The sequence below is a fragment of the Equus quagga genome, chromosome 8 (genome assembly GCF_021613505.1).
Source record: "Equus quagga isolate Etosha38 chromosome 8, UCLA_HA_Equagga_1.0, whole genome shotgun sequence".
Lineage (NCBI taxonomy): Eukaryota > Metazoa > Chordata > Mammalia > Perissodactyla > Equidae > Equus > Equus quagga.
The window spans coordinates 7,540,809-7,563,591 of record NC_060274.1 but is presented as its reverse complement, the minus strand read 5'-3'; the positions used below and the strand labels follow the sequence as shown (position 1 = coordinate 7,563,591).

Below are 22,783 nucleotides of genomic sequence, written 5' to 3'. Positions count from 1 at the left end.
GGAAGACCCAACAATTTATTCTCCCTGCAAAAGTCACACAGATAAACCCACGAGATTGCCCTCCAAACCATCACATCCCGTAACCAAGCACACAACCCCTTTCTATCAACACTGAAATGGCACGAGGTAATATATCAAACTGATGTGAAAATAACTAAAATGAAAGCAAATTACCTACTTAAAACCCTGGTAGAGGAGTTCAGATTTTGCTCGGGAAACAGAGTTGAATTTTTTTTAAACAAAGAATCTTCTATTAAAATACAAATCTGGTAAAAGTAAAGGAAATTATACTCACTGGCTAAGTCGCTTAGCCAGAGTCCTGGATATTTTTAAAGGTAATTTCCTCCCATTAGAATAGCAATTCACATTCATTATAAAAAATGCGTAAAGTTCTAAAATGTAGAAATTTTAGCACTTATAACAGCCACTGACATTTTGGTTTATTTTCTTCCCATCTTTGGTGAATGCAGAGGTTTGTTTTTAAATATGTTGAGATCTTATGTTAAATCAATTTCCTATGCCCTTTGGTTAACCTTTAACAAGATCATTTTCAGTGTCAGTTATCACAATATAAATATTCTAGTAGTTAGACTGGATATATCATAATTATTATCTTATTGCCTCATTGGTGTATATTTAGGCTTCTTTTTTGCCTTTTCAATAATAAATAATAGAATGACTAATGATTCACAGCATAAAGCTTTTTTTTTTTTTTAATGAATATTGGTGTATTTCTTTAGAATAAATTCCCAGATGCAGGATTTCTGAGTTGAAGGAACGAACATTTTAAGGTAGCTGGGGAATATTGCCAAATTGCTTTCCAAAAGGTTTGTAACTATTTATATTCCTAGCAGCAATATACAAAAATACCCATTTCATCACATTGTTGATATGAGTTCTCATTTAAAAATGACAAAAACCAGACTAAAAAAGTTGAGTCTCATTGTTTTAATTTGGTTTTTTTGAGTGACAATTGAAGCTGGATATTTTTAAACATTTATTAAACCATTGCTTTTTCCTACATAACTTATCTTTCTATCACCCATTTATCTCTTGCATATTGATTTGTGTGAGCGCTTCATATATGAAGTAGAATGACCTCTTTCCTATTCCATTTACAGTGACCAATTTTTTTCAGTTTATTTGCTTCTATGTTCAGCTTATTGCAGCTTTAAATAATTACAAAGTAAGAACTGTGATTTCTTTCATAAAGTTTAAGCTTAGAAAGGTCTTCCTTCTATCCTTCTTGTCCTGCAGAAAACGAGTCAACATTCACCTATTTCATTTAGTTTTTCTATCTTTATTTTTAACTATTGGGTCTGTCTGACATTTATTTTTGACTATGCTGCTCTGTGAGGATCTAAATGGATCTATTTCTAAATATTGAACCAGCTGTATCAAAGGCATTTATTGAAAGATCCTTCTCTACTTCGTTAATTCATAGTACAATTTCATACATTGAATGCCAATAAACAGAGAAGAAATAAATCATAGGGATCGATACTCTAGCTGCTTATTTGCAGATGAGACACTGGCATCTAGAGAGTCAGATGACTAGCCCCATCACTCAGATGGTTGGAGATAATGTTCTGAGCACTCTTTCTTCCCTTTGCCTTGTTCTCGTGGTCCTCCCACCTGGCACTGTTTCCTCTCTTAGAGGCAATAAAACATTACTGTGTATTACAGATCTGCCTTTCACAATTGCCAGTTAAAGATGCACAGGACATCAGGAAGCTGTACCCAGAACTATATTCATGCCAACATAATCTTGGGCGGAAATGAGCAAAACCAAGGTGGATGCAGAAGCCACTTCCTGGACCTTACTCTTCCCAATCAAAGATCACAGAAGTACTCTCAATACTCATAAGGGTATTGCTAGCTCTGATATTGTACAAATCTACCTGTAGGATGGTTTCTGCAGGAAGAAACAAGTGGAGAGAGAAATCATTCAGATTTTTAAAGGGGATGCATTATCCACTAGAATTGGGGAATGGAAGCTCTAGTGTGGCAAGGAGTTCTAATTGTCTTCTTAACTGGTGCATCTCAAGAATCCGGAATGGGAATGCGTGTAGGAATAGAGAGGAAGGCAAAGCCTCCGGAGGCCCCTGGGCCACCTTCCGCTGAAGGACTAAGAGCCTAGGACACAAGGAAAAGTGAAGGGAGTCGTGGGCAGCAGCCAGTGACCGAGTCCTGGTGGCGGGGATGAGAGACTGCTCTTTCCAACCCAGAAGTTTGTTTGATTAATTGTTATTTTTGGTAACAGTAAATAGAACTTCCATGTGGTGAATTCCTAAACTTTGAGGACTTCCTTAACAAACTCAATGTATTCTTTGTGTCTTGACCAAACCAGACTTTCCTTTTGCCTCTGCTTTTAGGTTATGAGCTCCCTCAGTGTCAGAGACCGAATACGTCATAAATGAGGGGCTGGCCCGGTGGCACAGTGGTTAAGTTCGCACATTCCCTTCTCAGGGGCCTGGGGTTTGCTGGTTGGGATCCCGGGTGTGGACATGGCACCACTTGGCAAGCCATGCTGTGGTAGGTGCCCACATATAAAGTAGAGGAAGATGGGCACAGATGTTAGCTCAGGGCCAGTCTTCCTCAGCAAAAAGAAGAGGATTGGTGGCAGATGTTAGCTCAGGGCTAATCTTCCTCAAAAAAAAAATTAAAATTAACATTAAAAAAATCATAAATGAATTAGAAATAATTACAAATAATTACAAGTGAATAAATAGAAAATAATTACAAAATATTAAGAGGAAGCCTCAGCAATTTCTCTTCTTCTAAAAATTCTTCTCTGGGTAAATCATAAAATTGGAACAGAAAGACTTAGAAGGGCCAGGAAGAACAATGAGGAAGTATGTTTTGTGACAAAAAGATGTTTATAGCATACAGTCAACAAAAACATGTATGACGTGTGGCAACTTCCTAAGTCACGTGTGTCTCTGTGCTTAGGAAGTACTGTGGATGGTAAGTCACCAAATGCTTTTTTAGTTTCCGAAATATTTTAAATACACAAAACACACAAAAGGTCTTACCATGTTGATATTTAGTCACGTTTGCTTAATTTTTTTTAAGAAATAAAATATGGTAGATATTGAAGCCACTTCTTCAATCTGAGGTTGAAATTGGTGTGTTTCCTTCTATATTTTTATTCTTTTACTGTATGTATATGTATTCACAAACAATATATAATTTTCATATTGCAAAGAGGCGCTAAGTAATATTTGAATGCTTTTGTGATTTCCTTTCTATATTCAACACTATGCTTTTGAAGTTTTATGAATCTAGTTGAGTCATTTTAATTGCCGAAGAGTATTCTTTTGCATGACTATAACAAAAATTAATCTATTACCGTATTGATGGACATTTAGGTTATTGCCAATGTTTTTTCTCTGTTACAGATGATGCATTAATGACCCCTGGAACTGGAATTGCTGCACCGTTCAGACATGCACCTCCAGCTTCTCCAGATAGTAACAAATGGCTTTTCAAGAAGGTTGGACAATTACCACTCCAGGAGGATGTTCTGGATTAGCGAGATAACGGGAAATCATCTTTTCTTCTTGATGCTTCTCTGTGCTTTCTAATTATTCCCCCAAAAGTATTTACCACTTGGGTAATATATTGAAGTTTTTTTAAAAAAAACAAACTGTGACACAGCATTTTTCAGATTACTTGAGAATGTTAGCATATATCTTGATATTGACAGTGTGGCTTTACTAGTGTACCCATTTTACAGATGGGGAAATGGAAGTTCTACGACTTGTTTAGTTGATTAGTAACCTGTTTGGTCCCGTCCCTTCTCTGAGCCACAGTGTCCTCTTCTAACATCCCCATCACCCTACCTCACCAAGCTCTCGAGGGCACAAAATAAGACAATTGATTTGAAATACTAAAAAATATTAAAGTGATATATATATATAGAGAGAGAGAGAGAGATAGATATACATATATGGTTCATTGGTTATCTTTTTTCATGATTATGTTCTTTACATCTCTGTAACTCCTCTATACACAGAAAGAGATAACTAAGTATTGGGAATATGGGAAAAATACATTCTTAGAAAATCTCAAGGTACCATTTCAACTGGTTCTTCTCATGGAAACAAGTATAGTTTAGCAAATGGTTTACTACTAGGAGACTTATTTCTTTAATCCCTGATCTAAGCTTTATTCTAATAGCAATTTAATTCCTAAAGATCAGTAAACACTGATTCAAATGAGAGAACAAAAAAAATGGATTCGATACGAAAAGCAAGTGCTTTTTGGTTTCAGATAACGCTCTTCACGGGACTTCCTGCATTCTCAGAAAGCAAATCCTGGCAGAGTGGAGAGCTCTGGAAATACAATGCTAGGCTCAAAAGAGCTAGTGCCCTAAAACTGTTAGGAAAAAGGCACAAACTGCTGACACACCCAGCAAACGGTTTTTACTGTTCTGAGGGCACTACAGAGCTAGCTAAGCTGCACAGCACCTCTAATCCAAAAGACACACTAGGTTGGAGGGGACACAGCTTTGGTTCCCTGGGATAAATAATCACCACTACATAAGTTGAACCAACAGCTCTTCTGACAGTACTTCATTCCTTTCCTGTGGTATCTCACACATAAAATTCTCCCACAGTAATTCTTTTTTAAAAAATTTTCCCATGTAGTTTTTTTTTAAAGGTATACTTTTTTTTTTTGGTGAGGAAGATTGGCCCTGAGTTAACATCTGCTGCCAATCTTCCTCTTTTTTTTTTTTCTCCCCAAAGTCCCAGTACATAGTTGTATATCCTAGTTGTAGGTCCTTCTAGTTCTTCTATGTGGGACGCCACCACAGCGCGGCCTGATGAGCAGCATGTAGGTCCGGGCCCAGGATCTGAACTGGCGAACCCTAGGCCACCAAAGTGGAGCATGTGAACTTAACCACTCGGCCAGAAGGCTGGCCCCTCCTGTGTTAATTCTATCATAGCATGTTGATATAGGTCTGAATAGCAAAGGGATTTGGATCTGAAAGTCCGAGACATCTATGCAAATCATCATTGCTTCCTTAGCCTCAGAGATTTTGGGAAGTGAATGAAAAACGCCTGGCTTTGGTTCCTCAGGTGTTAAACAGAGTTACCCTATGACCCAGAAATTCCACTCTTAGGTGTCTGCCCCAAAGAAATGAAAACCTAAGTCCACACGAAACCTTGTACGTGAATGTTCACAGCAGCATTATTCATAACGGCTGAAAGATGGAAACAGCCCTAGTGTCCTTCAACTGATGCACAGACAAACAAAATGTGGTGTACTCTCACAATGGAATATTATTCAGCCAAAAAAGAGAACGAATTACTGAAACATGAACATGGATGAACCTCAAAAACATTACACTAAGCGAAAGAAACCAGTCACAGAAGACCACATATTGTATGACCGTGTTTATATGAAATGTCCAGAATAGGCAAATCTATAGAGACAGAAAGTAGATTACTGGTTGTCCGGTGCTGCAAGGGAGAGTGGATGGGGAGTTACTGCCCATGCGTATGTGGTTTCTTTTTGAGGCAATGAAATGTTCTAAAAGTGGATACTGGTGATGGTTGCACAACTCTGAATACATTACAAGTCAATGAATTGTATAGTTTAAATGCATGAACTTTCTGGTATGTGAATTACATCTCATAAAGTCACTTAAAACACAAAACATAAACTCCCGGCCTTACAGAAGACAAACCATAAGCATAGTCAGCTTTCAGTCCACATGTGAGGTAGCCACACCTGTCTTGCCATTGTTTAAAGGAAGGAATGAATGAGTCCTTAGAGTGGAAAGGAGAGTAAGGGGAGTTGCAGCCTGCAAGAAAAAGGCACTCTCTCCTCTCCCAGAGAATAGAGCAAGATGTTGGTGCCCAGGTCTGCTGGTGTGACGTTAGTGCCCATGAGAACACTATAGGGATATAGAATGGATCTTTCTAAATTGGTGTGACCTCTGTGAGACTGAGCCATAAATAAAGGTAGGATGGGAGCTCACCTTTCATCCTAAGAGTAGCTTGTGGGCAAAAGCTGTAAGGATATTAATCATCCCTAAGTTTTCCAGGCAGTCTCAAAGAGCAAAGAGAAATCAACCCCAGCCATGCAGGCCAACAGCACCTATTGCCACCATGTAGGATGATTGCGCTTTGTGCTTAAGACCCAGAGAACATCTTCAGTGGGTCCAAGTTTATCTCCCCTTCACGCAAGGCTGCTTTGAATATCTGAGATTGAATACCCTGCTTATTTTCATTACTATCAGTGCTACCCACCAAAGTAAGTAACAGACCATATTTGCCGCAGCAGACTGACTGTGATGAAATTCGGTGAAATTTCAGGGCTCAAATATGCAAAAGAAATGATACTAGAGCAAGAAAGTCAGCTGCCCTTTAAGAGCCAACCAGAACAGAAGGTGACAGACAAGGCTTGCCTGGAGGAGCACCCCGTGAGGCAGGGTGGTGTCTGGTGGCTTACGCTGTCCCGCAGGAGCCAGTGCGGGGCTGCGCACAGCAGACACTTACAGAAAGAGGTCGTGAATGAGACTTGGTGAACGGCCAAAAGGTTCATTTAGTTAATTAAATCAGCCGGGAAATAAATACGGTCATGTGTTGCTTAATGACGGGGATGCGTTCTGAGAAACGCGTTGTTAGGTGATTTTGTCGTTGTGCGAACATCACAGAGTGTAGTTACACAAACCTAGATAGTGTAGCCTATTACACACCTAGGCTCTATGGCATAGCCTATTGCTCCTAAGCTACAAACCCGTACTGAATACTGTAGGCAACTGGAACACAATGGTAAATACTGGTGTATCTAAACATCTCTAAACATAGACCAGGTACAGTAAAAACACGGTAGGAAAGCTAAAAAACGGTACACTTGTATAAGACTCTTACCATGAACGGAGCCTACAGGACCGGAAGTTGCTCTGGGTGAGTCAGTGAGTGAGTGGTGACTGAATGTGGAGGCTTAGGACATTACTGGACAGTAGTGTACACTTTATAAGCACTGTACGCTTAGGTTACACTAAATTTATAAAAAGATATTTTTCTTTCTTTAATAATAATTTAACCTTGGCTTACCGTAACTTTCTTACTTTGTAGACTTTTTGATTCTTTTAAATTTTTTGACTCTTTCGTAATAACACAGCTTAAGACACAAACACAACGTGCAGCTGTACAAAAATATTTTCTTTCCTTATGTCCTTATTCTATAAGCATTTTTCTATCTTTAAAATTGAGTTTCTTTTACTTTTTAAACTTTCTTGTTAAAAAAAGTTGACCTACATGGCGCTGGTCCCGTGGCCGAGTGGTTGGGTTCTCGCGCTCCGCTGCAGGCGACCCAGTGTCTTGTTGGTTCGAATCCTGGGCGCGGACATGGCACTGCTCATCAAACCACACTGAGGCAGTGTCCCACATGCCACAACTAGAAGGACCCACAACGAAGAATATGCAACTATGTACTGGGGGGCTTTGGGGAGAAAAAGAAAAAAATAAAATCTTTAAAAAAAAAAAAAGTTGACCTACATATGGCTGGGATCATCAATATCACTGTCTTTCACCCCCACATCTCGTCCCATTGGAAGGTCTTCGGAGTCCATAACACTCATGGAGCTGCCATCTTCTACGAAAACAAGGCCTTCTTCAGGAACACCTCTTGAAGGACCTACTTGAGGCTCTTCTTGAGGAGGTGTCACTCTTTCCAGAAATATGTCCATGGTCGTTTGCTTTTTTTTTTCTTTTTTTCATCAGAGGTTTGCTTGTAAGTAGATAATGCACCATGAACATTCCTCTCTATTAATGAAAACCCGTCAGTGTTGGGGTCCATGTTTTCAAACTTTTTAAGGAGCTTGTTGAGGTCTGAAAGTCTTCTGTTAAACCCCTCACTACGAATTTTCTTGGTGGTTTTGCTTCTTTTTCTTCTCCTGCTGTTTCCTTTTCTCTTGCCTCTTCTTTAGCTATGTGTTCCTGTTCCAGTTCCAACAGCCCCTCATTAGCCAGTTCCTCAGAAAGCTCCTCTAGGAGCTCCTAGATGTCATCCTCATCCGCACCCAGGTTAAAGCTGCTTACCATCTCAACCACAGCCTTGCGGATTTTTGCAATATTCTCATCCTTGGCAAATCCTTTGAAGTCATGGATGAACCCCTGGAGTGTCTTCTTCCAGGGGCCACTCATATATCCACTCCTTGGTGACATCACCCAAGCCCAAGCAAGGTTCTTGATGCAGCCATAGGTACTGCAATCCTTCCAGAATTGCATCAGTGTCTTCTCGAGGCAGCAAAGCCTGGGAAAAGGTCCTCCTCAGGTAGCAGGCTTTAAAAGCTGCTATAACTCCTTGATTCATTGGTCGATCAAAGAGGTGGTGTTTGGAGGGAGAAACACTGCTTTGATATTGGGATGAAGATAGCCAATAAAAGGAGGATGTCTGGAGCCTTATGAGCAATAAGCAAATCTTGAAAGGTATGTTATTCTCCAAACAGTACTTCTCCATTTCACTGGCACAGCAATTCAGCAGGGCATCTTAGAAGAGGAGCTGGGTCATCAGTGACTTCTTATCATTCTTGCAATACACAGGCAGTATGTGCTCACTGATAAGCTTGAAGGCGCTGGGGTTCTCACTGTGCCAGATCACAAAGGGTTTCAATTTGTAGCCTGCAACATTGTCCCCAAGCAAGACTGTTATCCTGTCCTCAAAAACCTTGAAACCTGGCATTGACTTGGCCTCCTTTTGGATGAAGGTCCTTTCAGGCATCCGTTTCCAGAAGAGAGAATTTTCACCGATATTCCAAAAATCCTTCAGCTGCTTTCACATCAGCACTTGCAGACTCCCCACTCACTTTCACATTATGCAGTGAATAACAATCCTTGAATTGTTTAGACCACCCAGAGCTGGCAGTAAATTCAACACTGTAGTCAGGTCCAGCCTTTTCATTCAACATTGCAAACAAACTTTTTGCTTTGGCCATGATCGTCATGGTGCTGAGAGGGATACACTTCTGTGTCTGGTCTTCAGTCCAGGTCATTAGAAGCTTCTCCATGTCTGACACAGGCCCTTCTCGAATTTTTCTTAGTCGTATTTGCCTTCCATGAAGCAGATCCTTTAACAGCTTCCATCACTTTGTTCTTGTTCTTTAAGATCGTAGCTATGGCGAAATGGGGCATGCCGGACTGGCAAGCAATAACCATCACTGACTTTCCACCTTCACAGTCCTTAATCACTTTTAATTTTGTTTCCAGGTCAATCACTCAACATGGTCTCTTACTGGCGACATTAGCAGTGGATTTTGTATACTTAGGGGCCATGGTGAACAAAATAACGAGATTAAGTCAAGCACAAGAGAAAACGATGCAATCAAGATACACGGGTAAACACAAGAGGTATGAGGCTGCCGACGTAACACAGCATACTGTTTTACAGTAAACTTTTTTTATATAAGTAGAAAGAGTGAGCTAATTTGAAGTAGGAAAGCTCAGTAACTTAACTATACCTCTCTTCTAGGAATGTATGTTGGTTAGAGATAGACTCTTCCAGACTCTTTCTACTATAACTTTCCCCACGCCATTAAAATAAAATCCAAGAGATGTTGGGAAAAACAAAACAAAACAAAATCAGGGATAAGGGATTTCCTGAAACTGGTTTGATCCTCTTTATTCCTTTTATCTTCAGTTATGAAGTAGACCCTTAGCTTCTCATAGCACTCTTATAACATGGAACTTGGAATACTGAGCATCGAAAGAGGCTAGATAGCATATCAACTTTAACTCGAGCAAGGACTCGAGAGCTAAAGAGCTGGTTTGCCTTTATGGGCTATGCAACCCTGGGCAAACTGCTTAACCTCAGTTTCCCCATCTGTAAAATGGAGATAATAGTTCCCAGTGTGGTGAGGATTAATTGTTTCTAGAACCCTGCCTGGTACATGATAATCTTGGAGCTATCATCATCATCATTGCCATCACCATCATCATCATCATCACCATCACCACTGCCTTTGTCCTGGCTCTGGTTTTCTTTTTGTCCAGAGTCACTTTCTTGCTGGCCACCCTCCTTCTATCAAGTGGTTCCAGTTCTTCCAGCCCATCAGAATCACCTAGAAAACTTAAAAATAAAACAAAAACAAGGAACCAGAGATAGGATCAGCTGGCCACAGGTGGGTGATTCTAATGGACAGGAGGGTTGAGAACACGGGTGAGACTCTGCCACTTAGACCTGAATAAAGTGAGTGAGATGCCCCTCCTTGCTTGCTGCAGCCGTGTCTGCTCTTCGTGTCATCAGTGGCTGCATGTCATGACTCTGCCTTGAAGACCCAAGTCTTTGTGTTAGGTCACCAAGCCCTTCCACAGTCAGTTCCATTCCGGCTCATTCTTACTTCCTTTGATGAAACTGCCCATTCCTTCTGTTTTAGCTTCGATCAGAAATGAAATAGGGAATATATGCTCTTGGAGACTCCATTTTGTGATTGGGAATCCAGCTCAGAGCTCAATTTCCTGGAAGGAGATCTACGGCCAGGAGCAGGTAGCAGCCCACCTTGACTCCATCGATGGCAGTCTCCTTCCTCACCTATGTCAGCGGGAGGACAATGTTTTTTGAACAAAAGAATTTTCTGAAAAGTTAAAATTCATAACTTAAATTGCCAAAAGTTAAAGTTGACAGCTTCTCTTTGTTTTCGATAGCCATCTTTCCAGTGTCATCCAGCCTTTTCTGCCTTAGTAAAAGGAGTAGGTTGGCTACAACATAGACAGCTCAGGATTGTGCTTCTGCTGTACATCAGTGAAGCTCTCAACCACTAATAATGTTTTTAGTTGTTCTTTCTTTTCTGCCTTGCTATCAATCATTGCTTTTTCATAATTTACCTGGGAAAACAGATAACCAAGCTTGTTAAGATGGTAATTTCAACATGTTGTATAAATAAGTTCAGGGTAAAATCAGATTAAGCCTAATAAAGTACATAGGCTTTTTTTTTTTTTAAAGATTGGCACCTGAGCTAACATCTGTTGCCAATCTTCTTTTTCTTCTTCTTCTTCTTCTTCTTGTCCCCAAAGCCCCCCAGTACATAGTTGTATATTCTAGTTGTAGGTCCTTCTGGTTGCGGCATGTGGGACGCCACCTCAGCACAGCTTGATGAGCAGTGCCATGTCTGCGCCCAAGACCTGGGCTGCTGAAGTGGAGAGTGCGAACTCAACCACTTGGCCACAGGGGAGGTCCCCTACATAGGCTTTTGATAATAATTTTTCTCACTTTATACTTCAGATTTGGGGTTTTGTTCCACATGGTTGAATGTGTCCCCAACTAGATATTTTACCATCCCTTAAATGGGATATGTTCTAGCCGACTTGTTGGATTAATCTAAATTAGACAACAAATTCCCTGTGGTCAGAGGGTAACTTTTCTCCACTTTCAACAGGCCCCATACATGTCTATTGACTGCCCTGTGTCTCGTGAATATTCTAATATGAATTGTGCTGGAATAGATGGTAGTATTTCTTATGCGCAGACCCTCTAGCACCTTAATGTCTTGACAGCACTATTTCCAATTTCAAATGACTACTAAGAAATGCTGAGTCAAGTGGCACTTCATATTCATGCTTAATAACATGGTTTTAAAGAGCAAGGACACACACACACACACACACAAATGAAAGAGGCCCACCCTTCTTCCTTATTATTCTCTAACATATCAAAAAAATCTTGATTTGCTTCCGTGGGTAAAGTCCACAGTGCAGATTTTTCTGCTCCAATGACTTATCATAAAGGAAAAAGAAGCGTTTTATTGGGGTAGTTGGCACTGAGTTTTCCTTTTCCATTTCTTACAACAGGCTCTATCCAAGCTTCTTATTCCACGCAAGAGGTTTCTTCAATCCCCCTGGAGAGTGTGAGACCCTGAAAGTGATGGGTACCATTATGACAGCTTGTTAGGAGATGAACTGGCAAATTTCACACACCTGACTGTTTTGTTCAGATTTCAGATAAGATAATCCCAAAGAAAGAAGCCTTTATGAGAACAAGAGGATAACCTGATAAAAGAGTGGTAAAATAAAGGATATCAGCAAGCAGTAAGAGGTAAAGCAATTCCTTATCCAAGAGACAGTCAAGGTAAGGGGAGAGGAAGAGAGCGCAGAAAGAACAGAACAAGTGCTGGGCTAATCCAGAGTAGAGATTATTCCAGCAGAAGGGAGAGAAGGCCCAAAAAGGTGGGTGACCAGGGACAAAAAGAAAGACCCAAGCAACCCTCCATCAATTATACCATGAGAAGCAGAGGGACAGAGAAGAAAAGTTAGTCCAGGCAGGCATATCTCACGGATGACTCATGCCCTGCCTGCCGTCCCATGCCCCAGACTCACCATTTGGAGAGGGTGGGAAGAGGGAAATTCAGTGGAAAGGCAGGACTATAAATCTACACTCCTTTCCCACAAAGAGTCACTGAGAGGTCATCCCGTCAGTTTTCTTCTCAAAAATTTCCACAGAAATATTCCCTTCAGCAGAGGAAACTAATTCTGAAGGTTCTGGAGCTATGGCCTAAAGCCATCCAAACAACCAAGTGTGAAAAGTCTGCTGTTCTGTCTTAAAAGTTCATGCAAATTTGGCCCGTTATATCGTAGCATATCCACATTTGTTTTATTAGAAAAAATTCTTTTCTCTCGGATCTTTCAGCAAAACTGATGCTTGAGTGAGCTGGGCCCATTTTATCCCGCAGCTCTGCACGCTCGTTGGCATACCACCAAAATGGCCCTAGGATGTGGCGGTTGAAGAAGTTCGTGTCTACCCTGCACCCTTCCTTGACCAGGTCAGGAAACGAGGACACAGAATGGGCCAGGTCACTTCTCTGTGTCAGGGACAGCACAGACCAAGAGACAGTCCCTGGTCTCAAGGAGCTCAAGGTCCCATGGAGAGTAAGCAGGTGGTCATGGTTGGGGCCCAAACCCAGGTTTTGCGACTCAGGCATGCTCCTCTTTAGGTCATGCTGCTTTGCACGGTCCCTAAAAGGCCCCCAGTCTCCACCACCCAGCAGAGAGTATCTAGAGAAGGAGGCTGGGCTGTCTCCAGAGTCTCGTTAATGAAACGTTCCTGCAGCCTTTGACAAGGGGAGGACACCTTAGCTGCCGCAAGAAGCAAGATTGTGTCAAGTGGTACAAATGTTATTAGGAAATTGCTGCTCAAGGCCAGCCCAGCACCCACAGGCCACAGCTAGATCCCAGCCTTGGAAAGCATATTCCAGAAAGGTACATCTTCTCTGGGGAGTAAAGCCTATTTAAGACCAAACTACCTTAAAGGCAAATCATAGTTCAGCCTTTTGAGAAGGCAGAAAGAGTGGGAGAAGAGGGGAAGGAAGTCTCAGTCGGGCTAAAATTGAAACCAACATAAATAATTAAAATAATCAGGCGCACATCAAGTATTTCTATGGTCCTCTCTCTCCATTTCCACTACTTAAACTTTAACCCTATTAATCTTCTAGAAATGGAAGCCAAATGAGCATTTTAATGACACCATGAAACCTTCATTATATCATTTGGTCTTAAGTAACTTAAATTTCCCCAGGATCCAGGAGGTTAAGATGTAGAATTTCTGCCCATTTTGAAGCTAAGAAAAGTCCTTTCACCCTAAAAGAAGATCCAGGGAAATTGTGGGGAAGAACATATCGTACAGGTATACACGATGCTTTTATAATTCTTTACGGAGCAAAGTCACAGGCTTTGCTCCACAAACAGGTATTCCTAGCTCTGTGACTTTAGGAAAGTTAGTTAACCGATCTGTGCCTCAGTTTTAAATCAGACTCGAGAAAATAATTCATAACCCACAGGGCTGGAGTAGGATTGAAATGAGACATGACATGCAGAGCACACAACACAGTGGTAGCTGCTGAATAAAGGATGTTGATTATTATTCAAGTGCATAATTGACTACATTACGAAGCATAAGATAAATGATCCTTTGGGAAGAATATTATAGAAAAGGTTTTTTCTGTACTGACTATTCCAGAGTCTAAGAGGCCCTCTGTTCACCCAGTTACCAAATCCTGTGGCTCTGCCTCCTACAGTTCTCAAACCTGGTCCCTACTCTGCATCCTCCTCCAGAGGCCTGGCCAGGGCCCTCCGCCTCTGTACCCTGGACAATGGCACCAGCCTGGCTGGGGTCTCCCTGCCTCCTGCACAAGTCCCAGGAATGCTGTAACCCCACCTCGCTGTCCGCTGTCTGCACCCCTTCACCACCTGGCCGCATTCCTCTCATCGCTTCCTGACTCACATGCCTCCCTCCAGCTTTAGCTGTCTCACCTCCCAGACCTAACTCAGGGGTTATACCTTCTCTAGGACACATTTCTGAGACCCCAGACCAGACCAGGCAGGGATGTTTAGTGGTGCCCTTTCTGTGTCCCAACAGAGCTTTGTACACTCCTCTTCCTCCCACTGAGTTAAAATGATCGATTTAGATTTCTGTCCTGTCCTCCAGGCAGACCCGGCCTCACTCATCTCTGTACCCTCAGTGCTTGGCCAACCGAGGCTGGACACAAGGATTCCGTAAGAAAAATGCTGTAAGAGGATTCTGGATTTGCTTGGGAAGTTGGAATCACAGACTGGCTCCACTCACGCAGATCTTTCAGGTCCTGGAAGGGAGATGGGAGAAGAGCGGCAGACAGAAGGAAGGGGCATGATAGTGATTGAGCACGTAGTGTATACCAGGCATTGCGCTGGGGAGCCGGGTCCTTACCTAAACGAGGGGCAGGGTCAGCAGGTCCGAGGACAAGCAGTAAAAGTGGCCCTCTAGTCTAAGTGAGAAGTGCTGGTGACAGAAAGGGAGGGAGAGGCTTGAAATACACTCATTGACTGGGTGTGGGTGCTGAGACGCAAGGAGAGGCTAGTGAGACTGGAGTGTGGAGCGCATGGGTGAAGGAACCTAGGAAACTGGGAATAAATCAGCAAATCCCAGCAGAGGCAGGTGAAGTTAGCTATGCTGAAAGGCTCTCACAATTCTTTCTTTAGATACGTTAATCCATCCCACCAGAGGGGGTTGTTCCTCCAAGACTTTCAGCCAGCTGGGCTCAGCCAGGCTGCAAGGTAGGGGGGGTCTACCTAACAGAGTTGTGTGTAGTGGGCGGGGCTATCACACCACCAGCCCCGCCCCAGCTGACCCTTGGCAACTTCGGGTTACAAGGTGATTCTCCATCAGGTTTGCTGGGAGAAGAGAAGGCAATAATATTTCAATACTTTCTGCTCTTCACTTACAATTTTTCAATTCCCGTCTATTCATTAATTTAAATGAATGACAAGCCCCTTGGGTCTGGTCCCATCTTTGTACACTGGTGAGTGCAAGTTAGTCCTGAGAGATGGGTTTGCTTGGCTCAGGGAGTCGACTCGCTGGATTTCTGAGCGTCAGTTGTAGGAATTTCCTAATGCAGTGGTTCTCAACTGCAGGTGACTTTGCCCCTCCAGGGGACAGTTGGCAACGTCCGGAACATTTTTGGCTGTCATAGCTGGGGTGGGAGGGACTACTACTGGTATCTTGAGGGTGGAGACCAGGCATGCTGCTAAACATCCTACAGTGCACAGGGCTGCCCCCATGACAAAGAAAATATTTGGGCCAAAATGTCAACAGAGATTGAGAACTTGCCCTAAAGGAAGGTCAACCTGGGATGACCTGGCTGGGAGGTCATCAGATTAGCAAATCTGACCCCTGACTCCCATACCAATTCCAGGCCAGGTGCTCTGCTCTGTGCTAGAAACAGTGCAATTAGAAACACCCTACCATCAATAAGTGCCCAGTGCATCATGGGGATAGAGGTATAAAGAGAATTATCAGAGAAGGTGATAACACCCAGAAAGAGTGAGCGTTTCTGAAGGATGAATGGGATGGAGGAAGAATGTCAGGAAAACAGAGGCCAGAGGTTCGGGAGATAGGCACAAGGGTTATGCACTTTTGGGGAGGGAAGCTTTGAATCTACCCTTCCCCATAGCAGAGGGAGAGGAAGGAGGGATGAGCCAGAATTACTTACACCGGGCCCCAGTGGGAAGTTTCCGATGATTGCATTGATTGTGTGCTGATAGCTGAAGCATCCTGGGAAGAAGTACTTCGTAGGGACAGACTCTTTAAAATTTCATCAGCTTGGGTTAACCTCTGCCCACAGAGGTGATGGCTCACGAGGGAGCCGATGGAGATGGGAACAAGACCAAATCTGACTCTCCGGTCAATTCATTTCTCCCATTCTCGTTTCAGAGTTTGTCTAAGATAAGAACTGGCAGCGTCTTTTCAGATAATACTCTGCCTTTAAACTCAGTGATAGATTTGTTGACAATCAACAACAGAAAAGAAAGCCTCTGACTCTATCCACCCACAGCCTTGGGAACCATTAAGAGCAAACACCCCAGGTATCCTTAAGAGCAACTTCTCAGCAAAGTTCAATCTTCGGTGAAAAATTGGTCTTGAGAACAGTTCACATTTAATTTGATGTATGGACTGCACTCACTCAGATATTTTAATCACAGGGACTTTGCCTTCCCCCACCATATCACCTCTCTGGCTGAACCACGAGAAATCAACACAGCCCTGAAAACGATAGTAGCTTATCTTATCAGTACTGTTATTAGCTGTGCCCTCAAGTTCTAAAATGCTACTTTCTCTTGCAGTGTTTCTGCAGCAACTAAAAACCAGGATGAAGGGCATGCAAGTGGAAGGCCTACGTGGTAGAGATCTGTGCATTATTTCAGAAGTATTTACTGCACATATGCCTGCTACATATAAGGCATTGTACTGGCCCTGGGCATAGATGGATGAATGCAACACCAACCAGATGGGAGTGCACAGGGGTTCAGAGGGAGGGCTCTGGGAGGCAATAGTCTTGGTTCAAATCTCAACTCTGCTACTTATTGTGATACTAGGTGACTAACTTCCTCTCTCTTATCTTTACTTTCTTTATCTGCAAAATGGAAAGTGATAATAGTTTTTACCTGCTTGGTTTGTTATGAGGATAAAGTGAATTAATAAATGTGAAGTCTGTAACAGATTGGCACATAGGAAGGCCTCAGTCAAGGTGGACTGTTATCATTCCCATTTATCCTACGGGTTGGCAGGTTACCTCAGCATCTCTGGTGGTTTCTACTGGTTACCTGTCCTTGCCCAGACTGAGGAATAATTTCCTGCATGAATTTTAGTGTCCAGCTTCAAATTACCATGAAGTCCAAAATGTGCCTCCTCTCTTGCAAGATCCTACATAGAAATGACCATGAAATAGCTATTATGTAACTCAAGTACGGAGGGTGGGGATCTGTGCCGACCAGATTTATCTGGAACAGCTTCATGGGGATGGGAGAAGCTCATCTCATCTGAGATAAAATAACAAAGAAGAATAAGGGGCACTTGCTAAATGTTTTCTCTGAAGGCCAGACAAGGAGAGGTGGGTGGTGTTCCATACGAGCTTTGTTATGTTGCCCATATAATCTCCGTGCTGAAGGTAGAAATTAAGTGGGGGCAAAAGAGTTGTACTAAAAGGAGCTTCATGACATCAGGAAATCCAAACAGGAAGTATTACGAGAAAGTTTTCACATTCGTTATTTTGGGCGTTCAGAGTTCATGTATTGAAACCTGCTTGGTTTTGTTGGATGGAGACATGGACTTGCAACATGTTATGGAAAATCTAGCTCTAAATGACAAGGGGATGTCCAGTGAACTCAAGGGCATATAATTTAGGAGTCTCTTTTAAAAATGCTACACTTTGAGTCCGTCTGGAAGGAGCCATAGTCTGGAAGTTTGCAAGTAGCTAACCACGAGGGAACTTTTGAGAGACTAGATTGCTCAGTTTGTACTTTTCAAAAAGATAATTACAAGTCTTCTGGATTCTGTTCCTCTATGTTTCCAAGGTCACAAATCCCACTTCGTCCCACTGAGTTAATCAGCAAATGTTTACTGACACCAGCCATAAGTTCAACCAATACAGAAGGTAGAAGAAAATTATACAATGGATAACAGTCAACCGCGAACCACTCTCTCCCTCTCTGCCCAGCAGAATCTATGTATAAAATTGTTCAATGAAAGTAGCATCTAGTGCCATCAGCCAACAAATGCCTCTATCAAAAATAACACCCCTTGGTTTGAGGGGCTGTTCCTACCTCTGTCTCCCTGCTAGTCCCTGAGCTTCTTTAGGGAACAAATAGTTTCCTATTATTGTTATATCCATAATATGTAGTGCCTGACACATGATACTCAACATCATTTGTTGAGTGGGTGAATAAATGGATGGGTGGATGGATGATGTGTGTATGTATATATAAATGAATGAATGCATGAATGGTGACAGAAAGGTGGGACATAGGGTCAAAAGAAGAGGCAGAGTAAGCCAGATTGGAGTAACAAAAGGAAGACAAAAATGAAGACAGGCAGAAAATCTTAGTGGAGCAAGAGTGTGTCTTGAAACATAGAGAAAGGCAAGTTAGATAGATTGTTCGATAGTAATGTTCACCAAAAATTGGTCTTATTTTAAGATATTTCCTCTTATTTGGTCATTAGAAGAAAACGGAGATCAGCCAGTCACAGCATCTCCCTCAAAAACCCTTCAGATATCTGAAAACTGGAACTATTTATTGTGTATATAGCTTTGCTCACAGTTATGTCCACAGCACTTGGCACATAAACACACAATATAAATTGTTAAAAGAATACGTTCATGATTTAAACTTCCTCTTTCCCACGGCCTTAGCAGCGAGCCTCTTTGGTCCATACAGGCAGCCAAATTTCAGAGTTCCAAAGCTTGCTTTCCAAACAGATTCTGTCTTGGACAAAGCTGACTGAGTTAGAGTCGCCAGGGCTCTGGGTGATATTGGGTGATTATTAAGGCTTGATCACATATGTTTCTCTAAACATTTGGTGTCAAAAACCACTCAGAACTGTGAATGCAGCATCTTTCCACACCCCTTAGACCTTCTTTTCAGAAGACAGAGGACTGCACAAAATGTAATCAGTTTGCCAGGTGCGCATGTGAGCATCCCACAACTGAAAGCGAAGGCAATGGTAGGTATTATCTGAATGACGTTGTGAGGGCATATGGGGTTCCCTCTCCCAAATTTCTTACTTTTCAAAAGTCTTATTTAAGTCTGGTCTTTACTTCCTGAGCTTCAATTCAAAAATCATTGGATTAGGAAGGATTCCGCCTCCTATTTACATAGTCTTTCTTGCTCTGCTTTAAACAAAACTCTGTCCCTGAATCTGGATCCACTGGTTCTTTCCACCAGCACAGAGTATACTTGCTGTATGTCCACACTGAAGATGGACTTCCCCCTGCTTGAGACAAGAGCCATGGACCATCTCAGCATCCATCCCTGTTATCTGGGATATTTTACCTTCTTCCCCTTCAATTGTCTGTCTCCTCTCCTTCAACCCTCCAACATCATCATCCTCGCAATACTCTTCTCAGACTAGCTGTGTCCCGCTTTCTCATCTCCCCCTTGCCATGCCTCCTTCTCTCCAGCCATATTCATCCACACATGTTGTCACCCCTATTGGTGGATTTTAAACTCAAGAGCACAGACAACTTCTATTTTCTTCACAAACTTCACAGCACCCATTTCAAAGCCTTGCAGATAGTGAAATCCCAATACAATGGTGACTGACCCTAACCTCAGATGTTATTTCCTCTGCACCCCCTCTCTTCACCCTCCTTCACAGGACCCTGAGTTGACTTTGCATCTATAACTCCGTTGACCTTCCCCAGGTCAAGACTGTTAATTATGTTTTTAACCTCTACTCAGGGTCCTATTAATAGGAGAGTATTTGGGGGATTTTTTTTTTTTTTTTTTTTTTTTGGCTGTGCTTCCAAATGATTCTTGCTAATTTTCCTTGCTGAGAAATTCTTTGGTCTGGAAAGTCAAGAGTGCCCACATCACAGACTTTGACTTACACACTGTCCTTCTGCTTTGCAGGGTCGCGTGGTAGCTGTAGATCTTTGAGGACCATTTTCAGGCTAGAGAAACAGTAACTTAGCATGACTCTTTCCATACTCTTGGCAAACATGGAAAACCTACAATCCAGCTGTTCATGTGTACCAACACGTGCTTTTCAAAAGGAGAGTCAGACTTCTTTTAATGACATTTTTCTATGCTTTACGCCCTTTAACGAGTTCTCTTGTCTTGAACCCCATTTAGTTCTAGTTAGTTTGCGCCATGCTATTCATCCCCCTTTTTCAGACAACTTTTGTATCTGAAATACCCAAGACCTCTTGCACTTTAATAATAAGTTTTATAAGTCATAGATAATAGCATGTTTAGAGGTTCTGCAAACAGACCCTCGTTAACACCACCCTTCTTCCTGCTTCCCCGTGAAGGGGTTCCTTTGAGGTTTCTGAGTAATACTTTCGGCTTCAACAGCGGGAAGGCACTGTGAGGGCTAAGCGATCTTCACAAATCTTTAGCCAAAATTACAGATAATTTTAAGACTCGAGGGTGAGATTACTATAGATCTATCTTAGAAAGGCTAATTTGATAATTTGAAATGCCCATTAAAAGAGTGGTGTCCATTATCAAACATTTCCTCAGATGTAGCGAATAAAAGCATCAATTTGACTCCTACCTGATAATAGGTCCGTTTGGACTGTCTTTCTAAGAGAAGTGTGACTAGCTTCTAATCACATTTAACTTTGCTTATTACTAAGTAGGTGACACTTTTCTCTCATGTTTTATATTTCCCTTGAAAATCAATTCTTTTTCTCTCCATAGAGGATATTACAAAGATTTAAAATGTTCACTTAGGACCATTGACTTGTCCCTTTTGTACCTGCCCAATTACACACAGACACACACACACACACACACACTTTCTCCCTTATTTCACCATACTTTTTTTCCAACTGAAGATGCTTGCCTAACAGTCACCATGGGGCTAACCCTTTCCCAGTTTTGAAAAAGAGAAGTTCTAGGGCCCCTCACCTTAACAAGAGTGGACAGCATGGGTGATTCACGTAAGGAGGATGTGCAAAAAACTGAGAATTCTGCTGGTGGTTCCCATTTGTCACTTGCTCATACTTGTTGAACTTTAGATTTTGTGCTAAATAAGTTCGGACTAAAGCAAAGACTCTTCCTTTAAATATTTAGACTTTTAGGCGAACCTGGGCAGACAGTAATATATCTAACAGGGCTGATTCTCAGATACCCTCCAAAACTTTCTTCCAGGCTCTCACCTCTTATAAAGAAGTGAGGGCTCTCCTTCCCTTAGTTTGATCACAGCCTTATCATCACTGTCTTGAGAACTGCTCAGGTTTTTCTAAAAAAAAAAACCCACCTCCAAAACATCAAATCATTCCTTTTGTAATTCCTAGATAAGATGGAGAAATTCATAGACCGAAAATTAAGTAAATAAAGAGGTAATTACAAATGCCCGTTTCCTTGACAACTCCCCTCCCCCAGCCCTCCGGTGATAGGGAAAAACCAAAATGAATGTGAGGAGGGGTAGCCACAAAGCCATGCTGGATTTTAGCAAGCCAAGGCAATAACCAGCGCGGAAAGCAGCGGACTCGGAACGAAATACAAATAAATCAATTTATATCGGGGCTGCATTTGGTGTAGTATTTCTGTGGTTGCCATAGAAACGCCAGAGACGGAAGAACATGTTGCCTGACACAAAAGAGACCGATCTGTAACGGCCACCTTCTCCCCAGCTTCATCTATTGCAGACAAAATGCTTTAACCCAAGGGCGAGAGAAGTAGGGGGAAACGAAGCCAAGAGCAGCAGCTCGAAACCTCAACCTGGAAAGGAACGCTCACCCAGCTGAGCACAAAGAAATGGTCCTTTTGTAGCAGCAAAGCCCCCCTCTGCCATCCAGGGTTATCCCTCCACGTTCCCACTGTCGCCTCACTTCCTTCTCCTCCGCCTTCCTCTCTTCCTCTTTCTGTACCTACCCCTTCCAGAGGTTTTAATGAAATCCAGCCAAGGAGAGAATAATAGTGATAGAGGGATACGAACATCCGCCACGCCCAGAGGTGAAGTCGCCTGGAAAGAGCACGAATGGCACATACCTCCTTTCTGGCAGCCCTTGACACATGGACTTAGAAAATCAGAAACTGAAGGGGAGCAGGCTGGGGTGCAGAAATTGCCACTAGTTTATAGGAGCTGTAAGTCAGCCAACACTGGAAAGAAAAAGCGAGACTCCACCCATGGGGTGGACCCTTCGGGAAAAAAAAAAAAAAGTGGTCCTCAGCTGACGTCTCTCCCCACCCCATGTCACTTCCTTTTAAAGCTACAACTTAGCTGTTACAGGCAGGGAAGATACGAGCTGGTGTAATATGAGTCATCCTCTTCCCCATGCAATTAGTGTAAGGAAGCGCTCCGGTCGGCTTCACGTTTGAAATCTCCGGCTGGAGAACCTGCCAGAATCAGAAACAAAGCCCGCTAGGTGGCCTTTCCTTTTCTGCCTCGGCTCCCAAACCCTGTTGCGTCCCTCTGCCGAAATGGCTCCTCCAACCTCAGCTCGGACAGACTCCAACCCCCGTCTGTGTTGCGACCTGGAAATTGTCCCCAACTGGCTCATGTTTCATTCAGCAAGTAGCCCATCAAGGTGTTTTGTGAAATACCCACACGCTAAAAATCCCCCCTCACCTCTCGCTGGTCCGCTGCGCGGGCAGGAGATTGCATTCCACTCAGAAACGCCCCTTAATCTCCAGCAAAATAAGACTGAAAACTCAAGAGATTTGAGATGCTAAGAACTGGGAAAGAGAAACTTGGGTTCTTCGGAGGCAAGGTATCTTCTCCTTGCAAAGCAGCCACCGGGGCTCATTAGCACCACACACGCGTGCACACAGGCTTGCACAGACACGTGGCATTTACA

The 22,783-nt window shown here is 42.5% G+C and overlaps 1 protein-coding gene across 1 annotated transcript in view; it reads right to left on the bottom strand.

The window, feature by feature from the left end:
- The window catches only part of AGPAT4 (1-acylglycerol-3-phosphate O-acyltransferase 4), a 123,354-nt gene extending 101,279 nt beyond the window's left edge, over positions 1-22,075 (bottom strand). The window contains 1 exon segment of the mRNA XM_046670392.1: positions 21,975-22,075. The gene's annotated coding sequence lies outside the window, so the exon portion shown is untranslated.
- Between the last annotated feature and the right edge of the window lie 708 nt (positions 22,076-22,783).